The sequence below is a fragment of the Tamandua tetradactyla genome, chromosome 21, assembly GCF_023851605.1.
Source record: "Tamandua tetradactyla isolate mTamTet1 chromosome 21, mTamTet1.pri, whole genome shotgun sequence".
NCBI lineage: Eukaryota > Metazoa > Chordata > Mammalia > Pilosa > Myrmecophagidae > Tamandua > Tamandua tetradactyla.
Genome location: NC_135347.1, coordinates 50,855,692 through 50,881,699, shown reverse-complemented (window position 1 = coordinate 50,881,699; position 26,008 = coordinate 50,855,692). Strand labels below are relative to the sequence as shown.

Below are 26,008 nucleotides of genomic sequence, written 5' to 3'. Positions count from 1 at the left end.
GCTTGTGAGAATATCAAGAATTCAACTTGGGGAAGTTGAGTTTTCCCCCGTTCTCACCATTCCCCGAAGGGGACTTTGCAAATACTTTTCCACTCTCTGATCATATCACTCTGGGATTCATCAGGGCATCACCTGGACAAACCAACAAAATCTCATGTCCTACCCAAAGTTCCATGTACTTAAGGTGTTCAATCAACTATCTACATAAGTTATATTAGGAGATGCACTAGTCAAAGTATAGATTTGTACCAAATAAACATTTTTGCTTTAGTCTCACACATAAGTTGAAATTTTAAAATATTAATTACCATCTATTTTCAGCACACTTCAGTAATAACATTAATAGAAAGTTTCTTATGTCTCAGACTTAGGGTCCCTTATTTCTTCCAGAGTAAATCAGTTGTAAATAAAAACAACAGTTTGCAGTTTTGTCAGCTACTGGTTGATGTTTCATTGAAATTGGAGAAACAGTATGTTAAAACTACAAGAAAAAGGCAGAATTTATATCCATGTTTAAGTATATACTTTTTTTGACCACAAGAGGTCGCCAAATGATTTTATAATTTCAAGACTAGATTGCTAGACCCTTGAGGTTTTTGTAATCTCAAAATACACTTCCTTACTTTATATCGGTATGTCATATGGTAATTTATAATTAGCAGTATTCAAAGATGGTAGTAAACTAAGATTATTATTTTGAAATTATGATAAACTATCAATTTTTTTTTAGGTTGGTTACCTTTATCTAAAATGTTTTTCTAAGATTTTTGTCTGGGTCTTAGGGAATCAATCTTGCTATCCTAATTTTCACCCCTCTCATTTGTCATAAGAATGAAGAGAAACAAATGAAAAGCAGTGATTTTAAGCACTCATGTTTACTGGAATTAAGATTGCTTTAAAAGGTTAACCTTTCACTTAGAGGGATTATATTTAAAAACACTGATGTAGAGGAAAGCTATAAAAAACAATAAGTAGATACTAGTTAATATGTATTAGGTCTCAAAGAAACTGGTTTTTGCAAACCAAGATGAACCCAGCAGTTGCTACTCAATTTTTTTGCTTAGAAAAGTGACAGCTCCCTGGGCACTGACATAGTCAGGAGGGCTTTGCAGAAGAGGTGGGCTTGGGTGGGGGCATTTGCAGGACAAGGAGGCTTTGAGTTGGTGGTTGGGAGAAGAAAAATTGTGTGTGTGTGTGTGTGTGTGTGTGTGTGTGTGTGTGTGTGTGTGTGTGTGTGTGAGAAAACATAAGCGCACACAGACTTGAGATGTTAGAGTAGGTGTGAAGACAGAGGAGAAATGATTGGAGGGTGACTTAGGTTGGCTTAACAACAGAGTTTATTGCTCATGGTTTTAGAGGCTAGAAGGCTGGTTTCCTGCAGGGTTGGTGTCTCGTGGCTGGCTGGTGGTCGTTGGGGGTCCTTGGCTTTTCAGTCACTTGGCAGCATGGTGGTGTCTTTCCTTCTCTCCTGTGTTGCACTGACTTCCAGCTTCTGGCTGCTCTCTCGCTTCTCCGTGTCCAATTTCCTTTGCATGTAAGAATTAAGCCATATTGATTAAGGCCTGCTCTCATTCAGTTTGGGCATGCTTTCACTAATTCTGTCCTCAAAGGTCCTATTACAAATGGGTTCACACCCACAGGGCAGGGTTGGGAACTGAACTTGCCTTTTATGGGCAGTAGTGTCTGTCTCCATAGGCCTCAGGCACTTAGCTTGAGATTTACAAATATTTAAGTCATATTATAATGGAAGTCACTTAAATAAAATTGGGTGGGGAGGTTAACAAGAACTGTTTTCTTTGAAATGGGTAATTTTCCCACTTTTTCAGCAAGCATGTATTACCTCTGTAATTTTTAAAATTATAATTTAATAAACTTGTGTGGAGAAAAACTCTAGTGTAAAATAATAAATAAAAGTAGCTGGTATGTCAAGTTTAAGAAACATTGAAATGAAGTGTGAATTCCTCCCCTAACACCCTCCATGAAACCACTGTAGTGTCCCTTTCTGGCCTTGAGCATATATATAGACAGTTAGTAAACACCCTCTGGGTGGCTGCTCACTAGCTCTCTGTGCTGGATTCTGTAACAGGCCACCCGAATGTGGCCTACACGCCATTCATCATGGATCTTTGCACTTCCCTCTGTTCACACTTCCTTGAATGCCCTGGCTGTACCCACCCCCCCTTCCTTCCATACTTAGGGGCTTTGTTTTTCCTATCTGTAGCCACTGGGCGTTTAGTTACTGCACGCCCTGTTTACTTGGCTCTTTACACTTGACCTTAGCCAAAAGGCCAAGAAGCGATTTTACTTGGCTCTTTATACCTAAGAATCATATTTAAATGAATTTGTAAAAACCCAGATAACTGAGCTTATTAAACTTCAACAGAACAAACTGGAGCAGTGCAAGTACTAAATAAAAGTTGAACAGTGCAAGTGCTAAATAAGTACTAAAAGAATTGGCCATTTAATAACATTTCTTTTTTTCTTTTTTTTTTAATATGGAACGCTTCACGAATTTGCATGTCATCCTTGCGCAGGGGCCATGCTAGTGTTCTCTGTATCATTCCAGTCATTTAATAACATTTCAAGTTTGTGGAATACTTCCTGGTAACAAAGTTAAAGAAAAAACTCCTCAATTTTCCCCCTCATGTTTCAAAAACCTGTTATTCTTTTCAGCTAGTACTAAGTTCAGATACATTAAGGACAGTTTGGACTTTAGCCATAACACAGATAGCTAGTTTGTATAACAGCTCCTTTGATAATTATGTACATATTCTCACAGTAATCTTCATTTTGACACTAAAGCTGCACTAAACATTTTCCGTAAAAAAACTAGAAAATCAAGTACAGTAACAGAAAGTGGTAGTCAATCTCTAATACACAAATTAATTTTAATAAAAGAGGAACACAAAATTAAAATACCATAATGGCCATTTCAAATATTTGTCACCATAAATGACATCCAGATGGTATAATAATCTCCATTATAAAAATCATGCTAGATAATGGTTTTGATTAATCCTTGGATAATACAAGGTCTGAACATAGCAGGAGTTATTCTTATTCACCTACATTAGGATTTCAATGTTTTCTTCAAATCTGCAGCACACACATCCATTTTTTAGTAAATACTGATGTGTTTAAAGCATTTATTTGCAAGATCGGATTGCTAAAGTCATTAAAGTATTGCAGGTATCTGTCTTCCATAAATATTTTATAAATTTTATTAATTAGTTAGAGTCAGTTTTCAGCCAAGTATCTTTGTGGATGTCATGCAGTTTCAGTAAATTATAGCGGAGTCAATATTGTAAAAGCTTAATGCATATCATTGATCACATCATGTGTAAAAGTTAATTATAACTGCACATCCATATCTTGTCCTGTTTCCCTGCCTACCTCTTTGACTTCTTCCTTTCTGTCTTTTTCTGTTCTTCTTCCTCCTTCTCCCAGCTGTGGTCCTTCTCCAAACTCTGTAGTCTCAATCTTTTCTCTGTATACTTTTTTCTTTTAGGGGAATTTTCATTTTCTTAAATTTGAGTGTCCCCTCAAGGCAGTAGTCTTACCTGTGAGTTCTGGACTAATCTTTTGTCATTTCATTTCTTTGTTCAGAAACCCTATTGTCTTCCAGTACTAAGGCATAAGTTTGGCTCACATTTCATAGTCCTCAACTCTTGCTTCTCCAGTTCTTCAGTGTGAAAGATACTCACTGTATGAAAGTTATCTGTTGGTGTTGTAATTTGGAAACTCTTATGTACCCCAGAAAAGGCCGTGTTCTTTTAATCCATTTGTGTGAGTTGAGACCTATGGTAGGTGGGATGTTTTAATTTGTTTATATCAATTGAGATGCAACCTACCTCATTCAAGGTGGGTCTTAACGCATTTATAGGAGTCCTTTATAAGAGGATAAAATACGTACAGAAGTGGAGAGATGAAATTAAGAGATGCTCAAAGAGAAAAGCCCTGGAGAAGCTAAGAGAGGACCCACAGAAGCTCAGAGAGGAAACCATTGAAGTCAGAAGCTGAAAGCGTTGAAACTCGAGAGTGCAGGACCACTGTAAACAGGACCTTTTTAGTTAAGGTATGCCCAAATTGAATGAGTCACTATGGTTGAATCCTTATAAGCAAAGGAAATTGGACATGGAAGGAGAAGCAGAGGGAGCAGCCAGAAGCTGGAAGTCAAATGAACTCCAGAAGAGAAAGGAGAAGTTGCTGCCATGTACATTGCCATGGGACAGAAAAGGAAAGGAACCCCAAAGATCGCCAGCCAGCCGAAAGGCATCGACCTTGGGAGGAAGCAAGCCTTTTTGCCTCTGAAACCATGAGCCAGTAAATTCCAGTTGTCAAGCCAACCCATTGTATATTATTTATTTTAGCAGCAGGGACACTAAAACAGTTTTTGGTACTAGAAACTGGGGCGCTGTTATGACAAATACTTTAAAATACAGAAATGGCTTTGGAATTGGGTAATGGGTGAAGGTTGGAATGACAGTTGATGGAAAAAGCTTAGATTGCTTTGAAGAGACTGTCAGTAGAAATATGGATACTGAAGGTACTGCCATTGTGGTCTTAGAGAAATGATGAATTTGTATGGAAATTGGAGAAAAGGCTATCATTGTCATAAAGTGGCAGAGAACTTGGCAAAATGGTGTTTTAGTGTGAAACAGAAAGTAGAACATGTTAGCAGTGAACCTGGATATTTAGCTGAGGAGATTTCAAAGTGAAGTATAGAAGGTTCAGCCTGGTTTTCTTGCAGGGCAGGTTATAATAAAATGTGAGAAGAAAGAAATAACCTTAAGCATCAAGGTACCAGAAATAGATGATTTGGAAAAGGCTCAACCTATCCAGGGAATGTGCTCTGAGGCTAGGACCAAGTGGCTCTAGCAGGAATGTCCTTGAGTTTTCAGAAAATGAAACCCCAGAGTACAGGGCTCCAAGTAAGGGTTTAACTGAAGAATCCATTGCTAAAGAGGATCTAGTCAGCCATTTCAGTGGAAGTCAGGTTTGGAAAAACAGTCATCCAGGAAGGATCTGTGGAAAATTCTATTTTTAGGTGTTTTGGACCTGGTTGAACTGCATGCAAGGCCAACAAGGTTTTTGCAAAATTTGTCTGAGCAGATCACCACCAGACTGGACTGAAAGGGACAGATTGAAGGAAGAATGACTTAAAAGACAGAACCATGTAACCAAAGGTCTAGACTGCAAAGATTTCCTGGGACTAAGATTGCGGGCCCACTCAGGTGTGGAAAGGGCAGTTCTGCCCTGTACTTGGAGAGGGCAGGCTTTGTGCCTGTTATTCAAGGAGAGTGCTGATACCCAGTGCTTGGAGGTGGTGGGTCCCCCATCCCGGATTTTGAGGAGAGGCTAATAGCCATTCCAGTGCTCCGAGAGGATGAGGCCTGCGTCCCAGTGTTTGGGTAGAGCGTGGCCACTACGCTAACGTTGGAATGGGTGGGGCTGCTGCTCTGGCAGGCCTGGAAAACAAAGAGTCAGGGCGTGGATGACTCCCATATCTTAAAAATCTGTTTGCCCTGCTGGATTTTAGACTTGTTTGAGACCCATGACCCCTTTTCCTTCCAATTTCTCTCTGCTGGTATGTGGATGTTTATTTTATCCCCATTACACCATTGGATATTGGAAGCAGATAGCTTGCATTGTAAATTTCACAGGTCCATCAGACAGGAATTTTGCTGAAGGCTTTTAGCATGTTGTGATAGAATGAATATATTTTGCATGTGGGAAGAACGTGTCTTCTTGGGGTCCAGAGGGTAGACTTTTGGGGATTGAGTCATGTCCCCCACAAAATGCATGTTTAGTTCTCAAGCTCTATTCCTCTGGGTATGAGGACGTTATTAGTTAAGGTGTACTCAAGCTGAATGAGGGCGTTGGATTATTGAGTAATCCAATATGGCTTAATAAGCAAAGGAAATTGGATATTGAAGGAAAAGCTACAGAGAGCAGCCAAGGTTGGAAGTCAATGGACTCCAGAAGAGAAAGGAGAAGATGCTGCCAGGTGCATTGCCATGTGACAGAAAAGCCAACCAACACCCAGGATTACCAGCTTGTTAGAAGATCCTGACCTTAGGAGGGAGCAAGCCTTCTAGTTGCTGAAACTGTGAGCCAGTAAATTTCTTCTGTTAAACCAATCCATTGAATGGTATTTGTTTTAGCAGTCGGGAAACTAAAACAATTTTGTACCTTTTTTGCAGCAGTGAAGGAAGCTAAAACAAAATTTAAGATTAAAGTTAAACAGATGTATAAAACATAAAATATATGTCAACAGTACTTTGGTATACTTTTACTGAAAATAAATTATTCCTCTCAATTTGAGTGGGATGTATCCCCCCCCGCCCCGGGATCAGGCTCTTCTCAGTTCCACGTTCCTATACCACTATGTGCTGTTTAAAGACTCAGTTCTTTTCCACTTGTTTTATCTCCTTGAACCACAGAATGAGCTAAGTGATTTATCCTCCACTTGGCACAAACACAGCACTTCCATTTTAGTCTGCTTCTGTTTTTTCTTTTCCTTATTAAACCTCGATAGTTAAAGCAGTCCTTATTGTGAAGGTGGGCTTCAATAGAAATGGTGCACCTGAAGCTCACGACAGCATTCATTTTATAAGCTGATAACCCAGCTGATCTGGGGCAGTGGTTTTCCAACTGAAGGTTGTGAAATAAGTTTAATAGGTTGTGACTAACTCTGAAAAAGAATAGAAAGAATTTATCAGAATATGTCAGCTATGGTAAGTATAAGTATTTTATGAAATCCTTTTTTTTTTCCGGCTTTATCTGTCTATGCATATCTCCCCATATAAACTTACCTTAGATTATGATGTAAAATGAATTTCTATGAGTTACATTTGAAAGAGGATTACTTACATTAATTAAGAAAATTTTCATCAAAATAAAGTTACAAGTTTTTTTTTTTAATTCAGCATTCCAGGAAACACCTTTTAAGATTCTGTGGATCCCACTAAAGAAACATTAAATATGAACAATATGGGGATAGAGATTTTTGGCAATTTTGTTCACTACTATATCCCTACCTAGAATGGAATCTAGTACATAGTAATACTCACTAAATATTTGTGGAATGAATCAATACTTAGTAGACTATAAGGAGACCTGCTGGTTTTTGAGTAGGAGAAAGAAAATTGAGACTGGTGCTTTAGGAAAAATGCAGCTTTGGATGTAAGAGATCTGGGAGCAGTGTAGTAGCTGCGAAGCTCGGGCGGATGGGGCAGAGCAGAAATCACTAAGTTTGCTGTGGTTTCCAGACTGTTTCAGGAACAGGAGAGGCATGGGGGTTAAATGGGCTTGGGAAATGCCCATTGTATTCCTTTCTTGAAGAACTGTAAACTTGATAGTGATTGGAAATAGGATTAGAAGTGTTAAAACCGAGAGAAAATGTGCTTGAAATACCTGTAGAATCCTTTCTTTAAGTTTCATTTGTTGCCAGCAGTCGTCTAAACAGAGCACCTGGTTATTGTTTGTTTTGTTGTGTATTTTCAAAAATGGCCGAATGTGTTATTGAAATGGTTCAGAAACAGCATATGAAATCTGATGGCCTCATCTTTAAAATGTCGTGACTCTTAAAACATCTTGAAAGGCCTTTTTATTTGTCTTCTTTCCCAGTGTCTGCGAGACGGCTAAAGAAAGGATCTAGTCTGTTTTGCTCACCATTCAGTTTTCAGCCCACTTGTGGTATCTTGCAGGTAGTAACTGCTCAATAAATATTTCTGAGTAAATGAATAGATCTGAAGTATAAAGGCCTTCTTTACACAATAGTATATCTTGGAGATCATTCCATGTCAGTCTGTAAAGAGTGTCCTTATTTTTTCAACTGGCCACATGGTATTTCATTGTATTGATATATATACCAGAGTTTATTTACTCTGGCCCCAGTTGATGGTCACTTAGGTTGTTTACAGTTGTTTACTATTCCAAAATTGTGAGTGCATATATCATTTCCTGTATCGTTCATATATTACTGTGCAGGTACAGCTATAGGAAAATCTCAAAAAGTGATATTTCTAGATTAAATAGTAATACATTTGTAATTTTAAGTGATATTACCTAATTATCCTTTTTAGTGGTTGTGCCTGTATTCACTCCTATCAAGCAGCATAGGAGAGTGCTTTTTTCTCACAATCTCAATTTTAGCTAATCCATTAGATGGCAAATAGTATCTCTATTAGTTTAAAATTTGCATTTCTTCTAGTATGAGTGTAGTTGACCATTTTTTCAGTTTATGAGCCTTTTGTATTTCTTTTTCCAGGAACTCTCTTTGTATCTTTTGCCATTTTCCTTTTGGCTTGCTAGTAGTTTATATATTCTGGAAGCAGTTGTCCTGCTTACTTTGCTTTGGTTTTTTTTTCCCCGTTTAGTAATTTTGGCTTTACTGTTGATTTTATTAGACATTTCTTACATGTCTTCTGAGTTTTGTGTTATGCTTAGCCAGAAGTTCCCTACTTTGAGATTATAAGAAAATTTTTTTCTGGTACATGTGTGTGTGCATTTGTGTGTGTTACATGTAAGTCTTTGATCTGTTTGGAATTTATCCTGGTTTATGAATAACTTGTTTTTTTCCACTGACTGCCCTTTTGTCCAATTTATTGCGCTAATTAATGATTCTTATAAAATGTTTAAACTAAATATTCTAAGTATGCATAAAATCATAAATAACTATATAATCAGTACCCGTGTGCTCATGAGCTAGTTTAAACTAAAGTATGAGGTAACTCTCTCGTGCTTTTCCTCCCTTCGGGGTGACCATTATTGCGAATTGGGTATTTATCTTTTCAATGCTTGATTACATATTGTATTAGTTAGGGTTCTCTAGAGGAACAGAATCAACAGGGAATTCTTGCAAATATAAAATTTATAAAAGTATCTCACGTGACCACGGGAACACAGAGTCCAAAATCTGCAGGGCAGACTGTGAAGCCTATGATTCCATTGGAGGGTCTGGACAAACGCCACAGGAGAGGCTCGCCGGCTGAAGCAGGAAGAGAGGCTGTCTCTTCTGAATCCTCCTTAAAAGGCTTCCAGTGATTAGATTGAGCATCACTCATTGCAGAAGACACTCCCCTTGACTGATTACAAATGCAATCAGCTGTGGATGCAGCTGACGTGATCTTGATTTAATTCTATGAAATGTCCTCATCACAACTGACAGGCCAGCACTTGCCCAACTAGACAAGCAGGTACCACCACTAGGCCAAGTTGACACATGAACCTGACCATGACATATACTCTGATTATATGTGTCTCCATAAACAATATATAGTATTTTTATCTTAAACATTATATGTGTTCTTATACAATACACAATTTTTCTCATTTTGTTGTATTCAGTCAACATTATGTTGAAACATTCATATTGAATCATATAGCTCTATTTTGTTTTATTGTTGTATTATTTCATTCTGTGAACATACCAAAATTTATTTATTCTTCTGTTAATAAGCATTTAGGTTCTTTTCAGATTGTTGCTTGTACATAAATAGCACAGCCAACATTCTTATACATGTCTTCATGCAAACATATATGAGAATTTCTTCAAAGTCCATAAATTAAGAGTTGGAGATTATATCCATGTTCAGTTTTATGAGATATTGGTAATTTTCTCTTTGAAGTGGTTATATTTTCACCAGCAATATGTGAGACTTCTGTATTTGTGTTTTTTCTGGTTAATAGTGAGTTTGAACATTTATTCATATGTTTATTGGTAATTTGGGTTTACTCTTCTGTATATATTACCTGTATATATTATTTTTATATTTTTAGCTTTGTTTTTTTTTCAGTCTCATTTTTATTTTGTAGGAATTTAAAAATGTATTTTGTAGATCAGTTTTTTTATTATATGGATTCAAATTGTTTTCTTCCAGTGTTTACTTTTTGTATGGTGTTATTTGTTGTATAAAAACTTAATTTTAATGTAGTCAATTTCAGTAAACTCCTTCTTTTTATTATTCCCTTTCTGTTTAGAGAACTTCCTTTTATCAGCCTCTTCCAGTACATCTGCTAGTGACAAATTCTCTTAGTTTTTCTTCATCTGAGAATGTTTTTATATCACCTTCATTCCTGAAAGTTATTTTTGCTGGGCGTATGATTCTGTATTGACAGTTCTTTTCTTCCAACACTTGAAGAATATAGTGACAATTCCTTTTTTTTTTTTCCTGTGTATGTCTGGCATTATGTCTCTCTTACTGCTTTTAAGATTTTTTTCTTTGTTTTTAGTTTTCAGAAGTTTAATTTTGAAGTGTTTTAGAATGTATTTCTTTGAGTTTAATCTGTTTGAGTTTTGTTCCACTTCGTAAATCTGTAAATTTATGCCTCTTGGCAAATTTGTGAATGTTTCAGCCATTGTTTCTTCATGTATATATTTTAGCCTACCCTATTTCTCTTCTCCTGGCATGCTGTTGACAGGCATGTTAGATCTTTTGTTCTAGTCCCACAGGTCCCTGAGACTCTATCCATTTATTTTTTTTAAAGTCTATTTTTTTCTCAGTTCAGATTGCTTAATTTCTGTTGTTCTGTTTCCTGGTTCACTGATTTTTTTTTTAACTTTTTTTTTTTATTGTATAATATAACATATATACAAAGTAAAGAAAGAAAAAAGCAATGGTTTTCGAAGCACTCTTTAACAAGTAATTACAGGACAGATCCCAGAGTTTATCATGGGCTCCCATACGATCGTCTCATATTTTTCCTTGCTGCTCCAGAACATAGCAGGCTAGAAGACATATGCTTTTATCATGCAATCAACTTTTTTTCTTTTTTATGAAAAATAACACATATACAAAAAAGCAAGAAAGTTCAAGGCACAGTACAACAATTAATTGTAGAAGAGATTTCAGTGTTCTACAATTATAACATTTGGTATAACATTTCCACAATTTTAGGTTTTTACTTCTAGCTGCTCTAAAATACTGGAGACTAAAAGAAATACCAATTTAGTGATTCAGCAGTCATAGTCATTTGTTAAACCATACCTTCTCTGTATAACTCCACCATCATCTTTGGTCTTTCTGTCCCGCTTTTTAGGGTATTTGGGCTATGGCCATTCTAACTTTTTCATGTTGGAAGGGGCTGTCAGTAATATGGGGTAGGAAGATGGAACTGGCTGATATTTGGGAGAAGTTGGGCCCTCTTGATTTTCAGAACTTATGTGGTCCAGGGACCCATCTGGAGGTTGTAGGTTTCTGGAAAGTTACCCTAGTGCATGACAACTTTGTAGAATCTTATCTCTTGCCCTAGGTGTTCTTTAGGATTGGCCAGAATGGTTTTGGTTGGGATTTGGCAAGTTTTGATAGGTAGCAGTGTCTAACTGAAGCTTGCGTAAGAGTGACATCCAGAGTAGCTTCTCTATTTTATTTGAACTCTCTCAGCTACTGATACTTTATTAGTTACACATCTTTGTCCTCTTTTGGTCAGGATGGAATTGTTGATCCCATGGTGCCAGGACCAGACTCATATCCCTGGGAGTCATCTCCCATGCCACCAGGGAGACTTTCACCCCTGGATGTTATGTCCCACGTGTTGGGGAGTGCAATAATTTCACTTGCAGAGTTGGACTTGGAGAGAGTGGTTCACTGATTTTTACTATCTTCTCCATTTTCTTGCTGAGCCGATCCACTGAGATTTCTATTTTAGTCATTGTATTTTTCAGTTCTAAAATGTTCATTTGATTCTTCTTAACATTTTCTGTTTCTTTGCTGAGACTTTCTATTTTCTTGTTTGTTTCAAGCATTTTGTAATTGTTTGTTGAAGCATTTTTACCATGACTGCTGTGAATGTTTTATCAGATAATTGTAACATCTCTGGCATCTTGGAATTGGTGTCTGTTGTCTTTTTTCATTCAGTTTGAGAAATTCCTGATTTGTGGTATGGCAAGTGACTTTTGATTGAAACCTCTACAATTCTGTATCATGTTATGTGACTGGATCTTACATAAACCTTCTGTTTTAGCTGGCTTTCTCTGACATTGCTTCAGCAGGGGAAGGGGGTGGGACACTGCCCTGTTCTTACTAGGTGGATTTAGAAGTCCAGGTTCCCCACTTGGGCTCTGTTGACACCCAGGAGACTGAGAAGGGCTGCTCCTTATTACTGCTGGGTGGGAGTGGGAGTTCCAGCTCCCCATGTGGTCTCTACTAGACCTCTGATACCATCCCATTGGGGAGGTAGGAAGTGAGCCTCATTGCTGCTGCTAGGGGTGTGTTTTAGTTTCCTAGGCTGCTTAAAGCAATACCATGAAGTGTTTTTTTTTTTTTTTTTAATTGAGAAATATCTACACATGTATAGTCCATATTATACAATTATACAACCATATTATATGATCAGTGGCTTACAATATCATCACATAGTGTGTATTCTTTACTATGATTGTTTTTTGAACATTTGCATCACTCCAGAAAAAGAAATAAAAAGATGAAAACAGAAGTTGTGCATCCCATACCATTTACGCCATACTGTCATTGACGATTATATTTCAGTCTACCCAATTTTTAACCCTTCACCTCCCCCATCATTTATTTATTTTTATCTTAAGTTTTTTTTACTCTTCTGCCCATACCCTGGATAAAGGAGCATCAGATATAAGGATTTCATAGTCACACAGTCACACTGTCAGAGCTATATAGTTTATACAGTTGTCTTCAAGAATCGAGGTTACTGTAACAGAGTTCAACAGATTCAGGTACTTCCCTCTAGCCACTCCAATACACCATAAACTAAAAAGAAATATCTATAGAATGCATAAGAATAACCTCCAGGATAACCTCTCAACTCTGTTTGAAATCTCTCAGCCACTGAGACTTTATTTTGTCTCATTTCTCTCTTCCCTCTTTCTCAGTCCCGTGATGCCAAGTCCAGACTCATCCCCAGGAGTCTGGTCCCATGTTGCCAGGGAGATTTACGCCCCTGAGAGTCATGTACTATGTAGGGGGAGGGCAGCGAGTTCACCTACCAAGTTGGCTTTGAGAGAGGGCCACATCTGAGCAACAAAAGAGAATCTGTGAGGGTGAATCTTAGGCATGATTATAAGTAGACTTAGCTTCTCCTTTGCAGGAGTAAGCTTCATAGGGACAAGCCCCAGGATTGAGGGCTCAGCCTATTGGATTGGTTGTCCTCACTGCTTTCAAGAATATCAGGAATTCCCCAGATGGGAAAGTTTAATATTTCCTCTTTTCTTCCCAGTCTCTGAAGGGGACTTTGCAAATACTTTTTATTCTTTGCCCAAATTACCCTGGGATATATTGGGGTATCACACTAACCTGTACAAACCAACAAGATCTCATGCTCTGTCAAGATTTCATGTAATTATGTTGTTCAAGTAAACTGACCATATCGTGAAGTGGTTTTTTTTAAGCAATGGGGATTTATTTACTTACTGTTAGAGTCTGAGAAAATGTCCAGATCAAGTCATCATCAGAATGGTGCTTTCTCCCTGAAGACTGACTGCTGGTGATCCTAGGCTCTACTGTCACATGGCAAGACACACAGCAGTGTCTCTTTCTCTCTTCCATCTCTTTCAGATTTTGTTGATTTTAGCTTCTGCATTCCTTGGCTTTCTCTCTGTCTCTGTACTTATCCTGTTTATAAAGGACCCTTGAAAAAGGATTAAGACCCATCCTGAATGAGGTGGGTAACTTCCTAACTGAAGTAACCTCACCAAAAGGCCCTATTTACAGTGGGTCCACACCCATGTGAGTGGATCAGATTGAAGAACTTGTTTTTCTGAGGTGCATACAGCTGTGAACTACCACTGCAGGCTGGAAGGCATGGCTCCCTGCTTGGCCTTTCCTGGCACGACACTGGAGGGGAGTTTGGTATACCTGTGGGAGTCTAGGCTTTCCCCTTGGCCTTTGCTGACATGGGTAGTGGTTGAGACATGGTTTTTTTTTTTTCTGTGGAGTTTGGCTGGAGTAGAGTGGTGATTGTCTAAAAGTTTTCTGTCTTGTTCAGCTGCCCTGTTCCTGACTGGCTAGAGGGAGCAGGCTTTTGGGGGGACTGTTTTTTTTTGTCTTTGTACATTAGTGTTTCCTGGTTGTTGGGTTCTTCAATCCTTTCTGGGATATATGGGGCAAAAGAAAAACCTAGAGAACTCGCCACCATGTTGCTGTTCACATCATGAGGCCCCTAGTTTGTCTTTCTTCTGTCTCCCTTTAATTGTCTTCTTGTATTTGACTTATATATAATGTCCAGGGCTTTTAGCTTTATTTAGCAGGAAGAGTAGGAGAAAATATGTCTACTCCATTTTCCCAAAGCAGAAATCCTTTTATGTAAGACCTTATTTTAAAAGATTATAGGAAGGTCTTTTTTTAGAGCCTGCTCTATGTACAGATGAACTTTGCTACCTCGCTATTACTTAATGTAATTAAAATAAAATTAAAAATCACTGCAATTATATTGTCATTAACAATGTGTCTGTCTTTACTGCAGTAAAATTAAGTTTTATACATGGATGAATATGATTAAGAGAAAACTCCCTACTATTCAAATGTTTTAAGTTGATAAAATGGCTTTTTATTTTTTAGTGTCACCTAAAGAGTAAGCTTATAAGAACATTTAAAAAAAAAACAGAAAACATAACCAGTGAGGAAAATCCTTCTTCAGTTCTTCAGTGAATTAACAGTCCAAGCAGAGAAAAAAATAGTAACGCAGTTTTTGCTAACCCACCATCAGAGTGCTGTTGTGATGACTAGGCCATATTACCTTCTTTCTCCTTTTTGTCTTATTGCAAAAAAAAAAAAAAAAAGTATTTAAGTTAAAAGTCAAAAGTACTTGAAGGAAACTGTGCCAGTGTGGAGCCCCAGGAGTAGAGAAGGTGTGTAGTTGGGTTACACAGGCCTTAAGCAGCATGGGTGGAGGAGACTCACACCTGGCGTACTTACCTGATGGAATTTTTTAAGTGGTTTACAAATTAACATTTTCTACTTTCATAGTTCAATATTTGTTCAGGGCATATTAAAATGTTGTAATTAGTGAATCAGACCTGTGATTTCATAAATTGTTATTGCCCCTAAAGAGTCTTTAAGTTGGTATTTGAGTTAAAAAATGTGGGTTGATTTAGCAAAAACTATCAGTTTGCAATGGTGATGTGCTTACAGCTGTGGCAAAGTTTTCTAAGGTGGAAGGGAAACATGCTGGAGTACATTGTAGCAGTAATCTTGTTACATTTAACTGTTTCTTATTTAGAGACTATTTGAGACAAATCTAATATTGATGGGACACCATTGTCTTAAATTAGAAAAATATCCAAAACCAGAGTTTTAGAGAAATATGAATGGTGAATTTGAGTCACAGAAAGGTCATTTAAGCTCTTTGAAGTTGGGGCTAATCTCACTTAAAAGTAGTTCATTTTTAAGGTATTTTATACTGCCTTCAGGTTTATTTTACTAGTATAATAGCTAGTAATTTCAAAATTCTTATTACTGTCTTTATATTATCCCTACAAAATATTTGTATTTAATAGATGTTTCTAGTAGATTCTCAACTTACTGATACATCTTCTGAATTGTACATTATTGTATATTCACCATTTATTCTTAAAAACATTAATGGGGTGCCTGTGGTGTGCCACGTACTTTTTTAGGTGTGAGGATATAAAATGAAAAAGGTCCCTACCTTCCAGGCTCTTAACAGTCTAGATTGGAGGTAGACATGGAAATAAACAATTGAAGTGAAAGGTCTTATAGAGTCGCTGGTGGCCTGGGAGCATCAAGCTTTGCCCAAGGAGTTAGGCCGGGTTTCCCAGGGGAGAGGGTATTGCTAGAACTGAGACTTGAGAATGACATTCAGGCAGATGGACATGTGAGAGAGCAGGGGTTTTTAGGGAGCAGAAGCTGATGTGGCTGGGCTGTTCGGCCTGGTTGGGCATGGCAGCCTGAGGCAGAACAATGAGGGAAAGGGGTGTAGAGTGAAAGTGAGAGAATCAGGGATGAAACACTGGGAAAAAAGCAGTATTAAGGAGGCTGCATAAAGAGTTTCCTGTGAAAGAAACAGAAGGGGTGGCTGGTGACAGCAAGTGTATCATAATGGTCTTTTGTGTCCCCAGCAGCTGTGACACAGCTAGCATATAGTAGTATTAATGAATGATAAGGGAAGATGGATGTGTCAGTTTGCAAGCTGCTGGAATGCGATATACCAGAACTGGAACGGCTTTTAAAAAGGGGAATGTTAAAAAAAAAAAAAAAGAAAGAAAAGGGATGTAATAAGGTGCAAGTTTACAGTTCTGAGGAAGTGAAAGTGTCCAAATTAAGGCCCCAACAAGAGGTTACTTTCACTCAAGAAAGGCCAGTGGGTCAGGACCTCCCGTCAGCTGGGAGGTCACGTGGCTGGCATCTGCTGGTCCCTTACTCCTGGGCTCCTCTGCTTTCAGTCTCTGTTCCTGTGAGGTTCCTCACTTCGCTTCTCCAGGGCTAGCTCTCATCTCTTGGCGTCCCTTGGCTCTCTCTGGGTTCTGGCTTGTTTAACATCTCATGGTAACGTCTGCTGGGCTCCAAGCATCTCCAAACATCCATGTCTCTCTTCTCTGAAGCAGCTATTCTCCAAGAGTCTGCATCTGCTCTCTCTGTCAGCTCTGAGGCTTCTCTCATTTCTGTAGGCTCTCTGGTTTCTCTCTAAAAGGTTTCCTCTTTTAAAGGATTCCTGTAAACTAATTTAGACCCACCTGGAATGGGTGGAGTCACATCTCCATCTAACAAAGGTTACACCCACAATTGGTTGTGTCACATCTCTGTGGAGATAATCTATTCAAAAATTTCCAAGCACAGTATTGAACTAGAATGAAAAGAAACAGCTGCCTCCACGAGATTGGATCTTGTGACTTTTCTGGGAGATATTTATCTTTCAAACCGGGACAATTGGATAAGTGACGTTTGGAATAAGAAGAACAGTGTGTATTTTCTTTCTTCTCTCTTTTTTCTCTTTTTAAGAAAAATGATTTGGGTTTTATGTATAAAAAGACTGTTGGAATAACTGGAAGTTCATATATAATTGTAAATGTTTATTTATATGGCATAGATATAGCAAATTTATTTTACTGTTTTTATTTTTTAAAATTTTGAAAATAATGTCACTTTAATTTAATTTAAGCATTCTGACATTTTCATGGATCTTCCTTTACAGTAAATATGAATGGAATCTACATGGTTAAGTTATTCTAGACAAGGAGTTAAGTAACTATTTTAAAGATTGATATTGGTGATAACCCAACCCCTCATCTCTGGGCATTTGAAACCTTTTCGGGTGTGATGCTCATATAGGAAATACTGTCTTTCTTTTTACCCTCCTATCCTGTTTTCTTTATTCCTAGAGTAGAAGTTAAGTATAATGTTGACTTCTTTCTCATTCTATTTCATTTTTATTAGACAATTTCATTGAACTATTTAGAAAATTCAAAATTAGTAAGTTTGATTGTGGTAGTAGAAATGGTTGTAGATTAAATACTAGAGCAAATCTCATGCACTGTAGTAAAATGCTTATCTCTAGGAAAGCATTTGAAGAGGAAATTTTTTTTAGTATTAAAAATTGTTATTTATGTATTTATTTTTAAAAGTTATAATTCCTTTCTTGGTAGAAATGCCGTTGTATTTAATAGTTTTCTTGGTACTCATAGTTATTTATGAACCTAACTAGCTAGCATGTTTTTTTTTACATGGGCAGGCACCAGGAATCAAACCCAGGTCCTCTGGCATCGCAGGCAAGCATTCCTGCCTGCTGAGCCACCGTGGCCCGCCCCTAGCTAGCACTTTAAATGAGTATGCTTAGCCCACATAAATGAAAATCAAGATTTAAAAAAATAGCTTAATAGCTGATAGTTCTACAAGTGTTTACTTTAGGGCTTATCTAAATATTGAGCTTGCTTGTGCATTTAAAGTATGATTGTGACTCCTCAAAAATATTTGGAAAAAAAGGGGGTGTAGATGAAGTAGGTTTCTTGATAGCAGTTGAGTTGGAAGAAGCAGCATTTGGGGAGTGGGGAAGGGTGACCTTACTGATTACTATAGAGAACTCCCAAGGTAGGGCCAGGCTGCTTAAACTGAAAATTTGGAAGCAGTTGTGTGACTTGTGCATCATTTGTTTTCTACTTCATTTTTTTAAGTACACTTGATAATTTCGGACTGAGGATCTAATTGCATAAAGGCTCCTAATTAACTGAAGCAGTTTGTGTCTTTTGCTTTTTCTCAGAGGTTTGTACTGTAAATTTTAACATCTTTAAAGTGTATTTCCCTCCACTGTAGAGTCTTTTATTTAGAGTACAAAAATAAGTTTTAAATTAGTCCTATTTCAGGAGTACTGTCTTTTAAGTTTATTATTAGGATCTTTAAAAAAAACAATCCTATACAAAATATCAAAGTAGTATTTCAGGTGAGGTCAAAATGAAACAGTATGTATTGCAGGGTAAGGGCTGAAGGGGAAAAAAGAGAAGATAGAAGAAAAAGGCAAGGAAGTAAGATTGAGTGCTACCATGTTTCAGACATGTTGTTCTTTGCTTCATAACCCTTACACGACCTTCTGAAGAAGGTATTCAATTACCCTTATTTTACAGAGGTGCTGAGGGGTTTAAAAAAAGCTCTCCTGAAGTTACAAGATCACTTTGGTAGTGTTTTTGGTTTGCTAATGTTGCTGGAATGCAATATACCAGAAGTGGATTAGCTTTTATAAAGGGGATTTATTAAGTTACAATTTACAATTCTAAGGCTGTGAAAAAGTCCAAATTAAGGCACCAACAAGAGTATACGTTCATTCTAGAAAGGCTGATAACTTCCAGGTTTCTCTGTCACATTGTGTAGTAGTTAGGCTCAGGTGTCAGCTTGGCCAAGTGATGGTGCCCAGTTGTTCTGTTCCTGTGGACTTAAATCATTAGCATTTGAATTTCATCTATGGCTGATTACATCTATGGCTATGGTTGGCTAAGGGGAGTGCCATTCTCAATGGGTAAGGTTTCAAAGGAGAGGTCAGAAGTGAGTTCAACAGCTCAGACCCAAACATTTGAAGATGGAGAAAGAAATTGTTCCTGGGAAAGCCATTTGAACCCAGAAGCCAGGAGGAAAGGCCAGCAGATGTTGCCATGTGCCAGCTACCTTTCCTCTGAAGAACTGTAAATTTGTAACTAAGTAAATTCCCTTTATAAAAGCCAATCCATTTCTGGTGAATTGCATTCTGGCAGCATTAGCAAACTAAAATACATGGGAAGGCAAATGGAGATGTCTGCTGCCCTTTGCCCCTGGGTTTTGTTGCTTTCAGCTCCTGGTTCCAAGGCCTCCTCTCTGAGCTTCTTTGTGCCTTCGCTTAGCTTCTTCGAGGCGAACTCTGGATTTCATCTCTTAGTTTAGCATCTCCAAACATCTGTGTCTTGGTTTCATTTCTCTGCTCTCTGTGTCAGCTCGTTTAAGGACTCCAGTAAACTGATTAATACCCATCTTGAATGGGTGGGGGCACACCTCCATCTAATCAGAAGGTTACACCTACAATTGGGTGGGTCACATCTCTGTGGAAACAACCTAATCAAAGGATCCCACCCTAAACGATAGGCCTGCCCCCACATGATTGGAGTAGGACCAAAAGAACATGGCTTTTCTGAGGTACATAACAGTTTCAAACCAATACAGGTAGTAAGTAGCAAAGCCTGTTAGAGCCTCAATTCTATTCATTGTGGTTCTGACTGAAATAGTGGGCAGTTTGGAAGTACTTGATGAGGTGACTACTGCCCCTTTTTAATTCTGAGCAATTTCTGGTTACTAAAGTCAGGGTAACATTTGTGTATGAATTGCCTTATAGGTACATATACTTTATACTCCTTTATGCAACTCTTAACTATCAACCTCCAGATATCACAAAGTTTATTTATGGGTGATTAAATTGAGTAAGAGAAGAGATTGTCCTCCCCTAAACAGAATAAAATCCAGTTTCTTCTACCTTCTGGAGAACAGCCTGGCCTGTAGGTTGTAATCTTCTGCCTCCCTCCTACCTTCTGATTTCGAAGAGACACAGTAGATTAGCTTCTCATCGCAGGCTGTCATGTTCCTGTAGTTGCAGAGGAAGGGACTTGCATAGGCTAATTCCAAGGTTCTCTGCACATTGAAATCTATGCTTCTAGGAGGAGGGAAGCTTTCTTCCTACTTTCTACTTGCGTATTTCTACCTACTTCTTCTTTTTCTTTCTACCAACAATGCTTCAAGGATGTATGTTTTATTCACTCCTACCATCAGCCTATAGATTAAATTAGTACCTTTGTCAAAGCATTGATATATTACAATGCCTTACAGACGCAGGGACATAAAGAATGATTTTTTTAAAAAGTACAGTTCCAGAATAAAATACTGGCTAAATGTAAGAACCGTCCTAGAGTTCACTTGTCACCCTCACAGGGTCTCCCGGGGCCATGCTGATGTGAAATGTTTGTGAATATCTTTTTTCTAACCTCAAAAGGGGAAAGCTATTTTTTTTTTTGTAGCTTTTAGGAAGTCTGTATGATTTCCTTATTTTTGTCCTCTTGATCCCCCTAGCTAATCCCTCATGAGTGATGCTTTTTGCCTGGTAAGCAATCCCAGTATATAAAAATCAGAATTTGTACACAGGGTTAATAAGAAGGTAGTGCTTTCGTTTTATAGAGAGATTTTTCACTTGTAGACTGTGCCAGTTTGGAAGGATATCTGTACCCTAGAAAAGCTGTGTTTTAATCCTAATCCCAATTTGTAAAGGCAGCCATTTCTTCTAATCCCTATTCAGTACTATATATTGGAAACTTTAATTAGATTATCTCCCTGGAGATGTTACTCAGTCAAGAGTGGTTGTTAACCTGGATTAGGTAGAGACGTGTTTCCACCTATTCTAGGTGGATCTTGATTAGTTTACTGGAATCCTTTAAAAGAGGAAACATTTTGGAGAATGCGGGAGATTCAGAGAGAGCAGAGCAGAATGACATAGCCACGAGAAGCAGAGTCCACCAGCCAGTGCCTTTGGTGATGATGAAGAAAAACGCCTCCTAGGGAGCTTCATGAAACCAGAAGCCAGGAGAGAAAGCTAGCAGATGATGCTGTGTTTGCCATGTGCCCTTCCAGCTGAGAGAGAAGCCCTGACTGTGTTTGCCATGTGCCTTCTCACTCAAGAGAGAAACCCTGAACTTCATCGACCTTCTTGAATCAAGTTATCTTTGCCTGGATGTCTTAGATTGGACATTTCTGTAGACTTCCTTTAACTGGAACATTTCCATGGCCTAAAAGCTGTTAACTCGCGACTTATTAAATTCCCCTTTTCAAAAGCCTTCCATTTCCAGTATATTGCATTCCAGCAGCTAGCAAACTAGAACACAGACTTTTAGGTATTTTCATATTCTAATTTGATTTGATGTATTTAAGTAACAAGTTATACAGAAAGGTCAAAATTATCTATTTTACAGAAGACAGATTTTCAAACCCATTGCTTCTATGACTGTGGATATATGGCGTACTTGCATCCACCTGGTCCCTTGCCTCTCGCTCTGCACCCTAGCTGCACTGGAGCCACCCCTAAGCATGGCTTGGGCATGTCCCGTGACAGAAAGCAGAGAATAATGGCATGAGTATACAGTCTGTGGCCAGACAACCTGCATTTCCTTACTCATTACCCATGGCTCTTAGAAAGGTCATTTAACCTCTCTGGTTTGATTTCTTTATCCAAAAGAATTTTAATGATTTTTAATAATAGTAACTATTCTTAGTGCTGTAATGAGGATTAAATAAGGAAATAACATGTAATGGGCCCACCCTGGTTCTGTTTGTCCTCATCTTAATAGAATCTTTGGAAATAATATATATAAATGAGTTCATACCCATAGGACCAGAGGTTAGGCCTTGACCGTGTCTTATGCAGGATGTGATTCAGTCTCCAATAGCATTGTAGAGAAGGTGAGTCTTGATTCACTTGTTAAACCAGAATGTGAGCCCAGGGCTGGGGTTTGGTATGTGTAAAAGGGTGATAAAAAGACCAGGGACCATGGGGGCCGAGAGATGGAGAATTTAAAATGTAGCTACAAGGAAATTCTATCTTTATAAAAGATTTCCAGGAACGAGGGAGGAGTGCTGGAGGCTCTCTCTGCAGGCCACAGTTAATGACTTCTCCAGGCCCGTGGGCTTTCTGTCTTTATTCCTTTCCCTTCACATCTTTCTGCTCGTTTCCCAAGTTGGAACATTCTAATCCTCTTAGTGTTTTTGACCTCATTGCAAATAGAAGTAGTTTCCTCTCAGGTTTGCTGAGCCAGATGAAAAATTTTTTTATAAAGCTCTCTATATAAAACTAGTAACAGCCAGTATAAAACAAGAACCAAAAGAAAAATAGAACCAAAAATTTAGAAAAATGCTAGAGGAAGATCTAGAAAGATAATGAATATATCAAGTAACGACTTACCTTAAGACAGTGCCTCCCATTTTTTAGCGTTTCAGAAGTCAGATCCCATGCATGATGGCCTCTGTTACTTCCTGGTCGTCAGGCACAGCCTTGAAATTCTCAGTCCTCCGTGGAGCTCCCCAGCTGGGCTCCTCTAGAGTAGGGGCGTTCCCTCACCTCTGCTCCCTCTACCCTGCAGGAACCCTGGCTATAAACCTGGTTTTAATTTCTGGTCCCCTGGGGTAACTTGTCTAAGATCCCCTCATCTGTGCTTGGTGGGAAGGGATGATGCCCCACTCTGCAGAGTCTCTAGCGTGTCCTCTGTCTGTCTTCCTGCTGGTTTTGTTTGAACGTCACCTTGATTCACTGTGGTCATGTGGACTTCAAAAGTGCTTGGCACTTCTCTAAGTTGTCTGTGTGATTGTAGCCACTTTCTTCTCTGGACAGCAGAAGATTCTTTTGAAAGCCTCACACTTTCTTATAGTTCCTACTGGATTTTTGAAGTTGAAAATGAATGTATTAGTTTTTGTGGATGGAAAGTTTGAAGGTTGGCTGGAATCAGACGTGGCTCCATTAGGGCTCTTTTTTTGTCTTGGAGTAGCTCTGCTCTCCTCCTCATGGTCCTCGCCATCTCGGCTTCCGTGAGGCGGCAGAGTGGCTCCATCTGCTCCGGCGTCTTGGCTCCCAGGCTCAGGGCCAGAGAAATGGAAGAGCGTCTTCTGGGAGCATCTGCATGAGTCCTGGAAACCATTCTTTCCTTTTTTCCCTCTCTCTCTTTTTAAAATAAACAAATTAAAGCCTTTTATTTTTTGAATAAATCGTTGTGCTGGTTTGAAGGTGTTATGTACCCCAGAAAAAGCCATGTTTTAAAAAATCCATTCCTGGGAGGGCAGACCTCTTGATTAGGTTGTTCCAATTGAGGTGTGACCTACCCAATTCAAGGTGGGTCTTAATCCTTTACTGGAGTGCTTTCTGAGAAGATAAAAGGCAGAAAGATAAAAACACCAAAAAAAGCTGAGAAAGAAAACCACTGAAGCCAGAAGCCAAACCCCGAAGAGAAGGACCAGCAGATGCCGGCCACGTGCCTTCCCGTGTGACAGACAGGTGTTCCAGATGCCAGTTTCTTCCTCCCCCTTCCCCCAGCCAACTACTTGTTATTAGTTTCTCCTTCAGCTTTCCAGGGATATTTGATAGCTACATAAGCAAAACTAGCTATGCAGCTGGTCGCATTCTGTATGTATTACTCTGCAGTCTGCTTTTTTCTTCATAAATATATTTCAGATGTCTTTCCTTAGTAGAATAGAAAAAGCGTTCTCTTTTTTCCTTCCGTTGTATGAATGTAACATAAATAGTTTAATCTTTTATTACATAGAATGCTGCTAATGAATAGCTGTGCCACACATATTATTTCATTTATGTGCAAATAAGTTATGTCCCCCTCTTCCTCTTATGGTGTGAAACACTTTTAATAATATTAAGCTTTTTCTTTTTCTTTTTAAGGTTTGGTAGAATTCCCCTGTGAAAACCTCTGGGATTGCTGTTTTTGTTTGTTTGGAGAAATAGTACTGTAATAACATTCTCTCTTTTAAAAGGGAAATTAATTTGTTTAGATTTTATGTTTCTTTTGGAATCAATTTTTGTAAGTTATTTTTTCTAGAAAAGATTGTATATTACCAGGTTTCTAATAGCCTCTTTGTGATGCTGTTTCCACACAAAGGCATGGATTCTTTTGCCTGTTGTACTCAAATGACCAATTCTAAGACACTGGGGTTTTAGGGAGAGAAAAAGTTTGCGAAGCAGCCCAAAATCTGCCCAAAAATCTGTCTCCCTGAACAGCAGTAATTCAGATAGTTTTATAGCATTGAAAAATGGGCAGATTTTAGGATAATGAGTACAGTGGCCCCAGATGATGTAATTAGAGGTGATTTAATTATTGGGCATGTACAGATTGATTACATGCTTAGTCACAGAACATATGTAAGAAATGATGGCCTTAATATGATGATGGATGTGATTTTTTTTGTATTATAAGGAGGTATAGGTGACACAGGTTAAAGTCTAAGCTACTGCACATGTCAGGTGGGCCAATTGTGGTTAGATCCAGTTTTGATTATCAAGATAACTTTGGACTTGGGGTGGGTTATTTCTTCATTAATACACATTAGGGGCTGTCACAAGACTCTTAAGTTGGAAAACTGTATAAATGGTACAAGTAAAGGTTAACCACAGGTTTTTATAATCACAGGGGCACATGATAAAAGCTATACAATCATTATCAGAGGACAGCTGGATTATAGTCCAAAGACTGAAGATATTTCCCTCTGTCTACTCTAGTATAACAGAAAGTAAAAAGGAATATCTATATAATAAATCAGTAATCATAATTATTCCTTAAATTCTCACTTCTTGGTTACAACTCCTCCCTCCCGTTTGATAATTTTCTCACAATCTTGAGGAATATCTGGGCAATGACTCTTCTAATTCTTCATGGCTGAAAAGGAGTTTTGTCATTATGGGACAGAGGGATTTATCTGGTTGTTCTTGGAGAGTCCAGCATTTCTGGGTTTTAGAGCTTATTTGGCGTTGGAACAATCTGGAAGCTTTACCTCTCTGAAAAGCAAACTTATAAATAAAGCTGTTATAGAGCAGGGTATCTTGTAGGTTTTCAGGAATACTGTTAGTTGGGGCTTGCCCTGCTGAGGCAATTTGCATTATCTGGCTGAAACCTGCGTAAGAGTAATCTCCAGAATGCCCTCTCAACTCGATTTTAAATCTCTTAGCCATTGAAACTCTATTTCTTTTCCCCTTTTTGGTCAGCCAATCCCATGATGATAGGGCTAAGCTTATCCCTGGGAGTCATGTCCCACTTTGCAGGGCCAGGCTTATCCCTGAAAGTCATATCCCACATTACCAGGGAGGCTTACACCCTTGGAAGTCACATCCCATGTCAGAGTTTGGCTTAGAGAGAGAAAAACTACATTTGAGTAACAGAAGTTCTCTGAGGATGACTCAGGCATTAGGTATAATTGACTCAGCTTTGCCATTACAGAAAGAAGTTTCTTTCTGTTTTTAAATATTTTTATTGAGATACCTTCATGCATCATACAATCCATCCAAAGTATATAATCAGTGGCTCAGAATATCATCACATAGTTGTGTATTCATCACCATGCTCATTTTTAGAACATTTTCATCATTCCAGAAAAAGAAAGAAAAAGAAAAAAAGAAAAACCCTGTTCTAGTTTGCTAGCTGCCGGAATGCAAAACACCAGAAACAGAATGGCTTTTAAAAAGGAGAATTTAATAAGTTGCTAGATTATAGTTCTAAGCCCGAGAAAATGTCCCAATTAAAACAAATCTATAGAAATGTCCAATCTAAGGCATCCAGGGATAGATACCTTGGTTCAAGAAGGCTGATGAAGTTCAGGGTTTCTCTCTCAAGTAAGAAGGCACATGGTGAACACAGTCAGGGTTTCTTGCTCAGCTGGAAGGGCACATGGCGAACATGGCATCATCTGCTAGCTTTCTCTCCTGGCTTCCGGTTTCATGAAGCTCCCCGTGAGGCGTTTTCCTTCTTTATCTCCAAAGGTCGCTGGCTTGTGGACTCGCTGCTTCGTGGTGCTGCAGCATTCTCTGCTCT

The 26,008-nt window shown here is 38.4% G+C and overlaps 1 protein-coding gene and 1 non-coding gene across 3 annotated transcripts in view; one reads left to right on the top strand and one right to left on the bottom strand.

Moving 5' to 3' along the window:
* The window catches only part of MSH3 (mutS homolog 3), a 241,458-nt gene that overhangs the window by 26,008 nt on the left and 189,442 nt on the right, over nt 1–26,008 (top strand). The window lies entirely within an intron of this gene.
* LOC143665822 (U6 spliceosomal RNA) lies at nt 2,490–2,597 on the bottom strand. Its single transcript, XR_013167225.1, has one exon. It is a non-coding gene; the product is annotated as a U6 spliceosomal RNA (small nuclear RNA).